At 40.6% G+C, this 5019-nt stretch overlaps 1 pseudogene; it reads right to left on the reverse strand.

Annotated features, from left to right (window-relative positions):
- Positions 1-2700: 2700 nt before the first annotated feature.
- On the reverse strand, positions 2701-4240 carry LOC101089170 (annotated as a pseudogene).
- Positions 4241-5019: the final 779 nt, after the last annotated feature.

Here is a 5019-nt window from a genome sequence, read left to right on the forward strand (position 1 = left end):
CTTTTGAGGAGAATTCTTCTGTTTTGTCATCTTGGGTAGTCCCTGTGGTGGCTCCCAACTGCAGGGCACTTCCTCTGTCCTGTCTGGAGTAACTTGTGTTGGTGGGTGGACTGCAGTCAGACCCAATGTCTGCCCCCAGCCCACCGCTGGAGCCACAGTCAGACTGGTGTGTACCTTATGTTCCCCTCTTCCAGGGGCGGGACTCACTGTGGAGTGCTGTGGCCCCTGTCTTGGCTACTTGCATACTGCTAGGCTTGTGGTGCTGCTTTGATGGGATCTGATGTATTAGCAGGGGTGGATCTGCAAGGTGCACAGGGGCGGGAGAGGCAGTGTTAGCTTGCCTTTCTGTCTGTGGTCCCCTATGGGAGTGGCCCTGCAGCACCAGGAGGGAAGCAGACCCTTCAGAGGGATGGATCCACGGAAGCACAGCTTTGGGTGTTTGTGCGGTGCAAGCAAGTTCAGTGATGGGAACTGGTTCCCTTTGGGATTTTGTCTGGGTGATGGGAGAAGGAGAGGGTGCTGGCCAGCGCCTTTGTTCCCTGTTTCTGAGCTGAACTCTGTCTTCCAGGACTCAACACCTCTCCCTCCCGGTGTCCTCTCACCCTCCCTCTCTATAAGCAGAGCTGTTGACTTATAACATTCTAGATGTTAAATCCTGCTGGCTGTCAGAACTCACGCAGTCTTGTCCCTTTGTTTTTGCAAGTCGGACTTGGGGGCTCTGCCTTGCTGGGTGGGCTGCCCCTCCACCACCCTGGCTCCCTTATGCCAGCCCATGTAGTGCGTACTGCCTCTCTACCCTCCCTACCCTCTTCTGTGGGCCTCTTGTCTATGCTTGGCTCTGGAGAGTCTGTTCTGCTAATCTTATGGCAGTTTTCTGGGTTATTTAGGCTGATGTGGGTGGAATCCAAGTGATCAGCAGGACGCGGTGAGCCCAGTGTCCTCCTATGCCACCATCTTCTCTCTAAACACATTTTGTTGAGAATTTTTATCATGAACAGATGTGCTTTGTCAAATGTTTTTTCTGCATTTATTGAAATGATCATATGGTTTTTATCTTTTCTCTTTTTAATGGGATCTATCTTCTTAATTGATTTGTAAATCTTGAAACACACTTGCACCCTTTAAACATCTTGCATCCCTGAAATAAATCCCATTTAATTGTGGTGAATGATTTTTAAAAATGTATTGTTGGATTTTGTTTGCTACTATTTTGTTGAGGATTTTTGCATCTATGTTCATCAGACATATTGGTCTTTAGTTTTCTTTCTTTCTTTCTTTCTTTCTTTCTTTCTTTCTTTTTGTAGTGTCTTTATCTGGTTTTGGTATCAGGATAATGTGGCCTCATAGAATGAATATAGATTACTTTTTTATTTTCTGGTTTTTTTTTGGACTAGTTTGAGAATAGGTATTAACTCCTCATTTTTTTAAAGTTTTTATTTAAATTACAGTTATTTAACATACAGTGTAATATTAGTTACAGGTACACAATACATTGATTCAACACTTCCATACATGTTTGGTAGAATTCACCTATGAAGCCATCTGGTCCTGGACTTTTGTGTGCTGGGAATTTTTTGATAAGTGACTCAACTTCATTGCTAAGAATTGTTCTGTTAAAATTTTCTATTTCTTCCTGATTCAGTTGTGGAGGTTATATGTTTCTAGGAATTTATCCATTTCTTCTAAGTTGTTCAATTTATTGGCATATAGTTTTTCACAATATTCTTTTATAATTCCTTGTATTTTTTGGTGTTGGTTGTTTTCTCTCCCCTTTCATATCTGATTTTATTTATTTATTTATTTGAGTCCCCCTACTTCTCTCATTTTTTTGATGAGTCTGACTAAAAGTCTATCAATTTTGTTTATTTTTTTCAAAGAAAAGTTGCCTTTTAGTTTTGTTAATTGTTTCCTTCACTGTGCAGAAGACTTTTATTTTGATGAAGTCCCAAAAGTTCACTTTTGCTTTTGTTTTCTTGCCTTAGGAGACATAATTAGTAAGAAGTTGCTCTGGGAGCGTCTGGGTGGCTCAGTTGATTAAGGGTCTGGCTTCCGCTCAGGTTATGATCTCACAGTTCATGAGTTTGAACCCCGCATTGGTCTCTGTGCTAACAGCTCAGAGCCTGGACCCTGTTTCAGATTCTGTCTCCCTCTCTCTCTGCCCCTCCTCTGCTAATGCTCTGTCTCTCCCTGTCATAAAAATAAATAAACATTAAAAAAAAGAAGCTGCTCTGGCCAATGTCAAAGGGGTTACTCCTACATTCTTCTCTAGGATTTTAGGGGTTTCATGCCTCAGATTTAAGTTTTTCATCCATTTTGAATTTATTTTGTGTATGGTGTAAGAAAATGGTCCGTTTCTATTCTTTTGTATGTTGCTGTTTATTTTTCCCTACACCATTTCTTACAATATGGTATTGGCACAAAAATAGACACACAGATCAAGAGAGTAGGATAGGAAACCCAGAAATGAACCCATAACTATATGGTCAATTAATCTTCAACAAGGCAGAAAAAAATAACCAATGGGAAAAAGACAGAATGAAAAATTATTTTAGGGATTAACATACCTTTTAATATGTTTTTAAATATGCTTAAGGTTTGAAGTCTTTAAAGTTTGTAATTCCTAGTAAGAAAACATTATATGAATGAATAACCTAATGGCAAACCACTGTAAAATGTTTCAGTTGCACGTGGGGCAGAGATTATCTTCATAGCACCTCATATTTCTCTATGAGAAGCTCAGAGGTACACTAGTTTGTATTATTGCAATATCCATTAGGTGATCTAAGTTGCTTTCCCTTTAGCAAGGGCTTTATTTTTCAGGCCATTATTCTTGACTTCCAAATTTGGCTGACGATTTACTGATGAAATTCACAACCTTTGGGTTGCTCTGATATTTTTACATATTTGCTGGGTTCTAGGCCACATCCTAGAAGGACACCATAACTTCTGGATCTTGTATGACTGCAAGAACCTCTGGATCACTAAGAATTTCATTGAGCCCAGGCATTCTTGTCATTCCAGGCATTCCTCCAGAAAAATTATCAGGCATTCCCCCAGGAAAGCCACTTGAGAAAGAACCCTATGGAGCTCTTGATTATCCTCTGGTTTCTCCCTCCCTCTGGGCTCTCTCATTTTCTTCTCAAGCCTTCTTTTTTAAAAAAAAAAAAAATTTTTTTTTCAACGTTTACTTTTATTTTTGGGACAGAGAGAGACAGAGCATGAACAGGGGAGGGGCAGAGAGAGAGGGAGACACAGAATTGGAAACAGGCTCCAGGCTCTGAGCCATCAGCCCAGAGCCCGACGCGGGGCTCGAACTCACGGACGGCGAGATCGTGACCTGGCTGAAGTCGGACGCTTAACCGACTGCGCCACCCAGGCGCCCCTTCCCAAGCCTTCTTAATGCTTTCTATTTTTGATCTCCCTCTCTTCACATTTTCGCTCATACTTCCTCTGATGTTCAGCAATTTTCTGGGTCCTTGGTTGAATTTTTTCAGCATCACACCAGCATCCTCATCATAATCCAGTTTACAAGCAAGGGCAAAATAGGTGCTTCTTCTTCTTAATGGCCCAGAAGTCTGTGTGCTTTCTGCCACAGACTTATGAGGCTGAATTGAATCAGGATTTATTTCAATAGTTCTGTCACAGCCTTGGATGGCAGCATTTGGCTTCTGTAATTTGAGGAAGACACTGTCTCATTTGGGATGCAGAATGGCCAAGTGAGAATTCAGCTTGATGGCATCTATGAACAAGTCAATGGCTTTATATAGTTCACCATCATTTAGGGCATTGATAGCTGTAACTTTTTTTTTTTTATCATTTGCCTGATCCATCATTTCCTCATTTATCTCTACATTTTCATCTTCCATTTCCTCAGGGGCATTAGTATCTGGTTCAATCATGACTTCATTGTCAATTTCTATATCACTTTCTTAATTTTATGGTTTGTTTCTCTTTATGTTTTCCTCTGTCTTCTGATTTACTTTTATGAGTAACAGGTGGTATTTTACCTCCCATGCTCTCCACCCATTACCCCAGGAAGCACACTTCCTTGGTGTGCAGGATGCTTGGATCCTACTTACACAGTTGCATGAAGGCCCAAAAGTCACTCACGTTGTAGGCGTCCATGGTCCAGAGGCTGTGGCAGATGGCAGGTACAGCTAAGGTTGCAACCTGATTCCAGGCATGATTACTAGCTCAGCATGACTGTGCAGAAGGGCCAGAATGAGAATTTCTTAAAAAATCTTACAATTGCACCCAAAAGAATAAAATACTTAGAAATAAATATAACCAAGTAAGTGAAAGACCTATACTCTGAAAAGCATAAAACACTTATGAATGAAATTGAAAATGGTACAAATGAAAAGACATTCTCTGTTCATTAAGTGGAAAAATTAATATTGTCAAATGTCCATATTACTCATGGCAATCTACAAATTCAATGCACGTTCTATCAAAATGCAAACAGTATTTTTCTCAAAACTAGAACAAATAATACCAAAATTTGTATGAAATTAGAAAAGACCTCGAATAGCCAAAGCAATTCTGAGAAAGAAGAACAAAGCCAGAGTTATCACAATTCCAGATTTCAAGATATACTACAAAGCTGTAGTAATTAAAACAGCATGGTACTTGTACAAAAATAGACATATAGATCAATGGAACAGTATAACAAAAAGCTCAGAAATAAACCCATATTTACGTGGTCAATTAATCCATGACAAAGATGTCAAGAATAAACCTAGTAGGGGCGCCTGGGTGGCGCAGTCGGTTAAGCGTCCGACTTCAGCCAGGTCACGATCTCGCGGTCCGTGAGTTCAAGCCCCGCGTCAGGCTCTGGCTGATGGCTCAGAGCCTGGAGCCTGTTTCCGATTCTGTGTCTCCCTCTCTCTCTGCCCCTCCCCCGTTCATGCTCTGTCTCTCTCTGTCCCAAAAATAAATAAATGTTGAAAAAAATTTAAAAAAAAAGAATAAACCTAGTAGTGGAAGTTCTTTCTGCTGTTTTAATCATTATACCTTACA

The sequence above is a fragment of the Felis catus genome, chromosome X, assembly GCF_018350175.1.
Source record: "Felis catus isolate Fca126 chromosome X, F.catus_Fca126_mat1.0, whole genome shotgun sequence".
NCBI classification, from domain to species: domain Eukaryota; kingdom Metazoa; phylum Chordata; class Mammalia; order Carnivora; family Felidae; genus Felis; species Felis catus.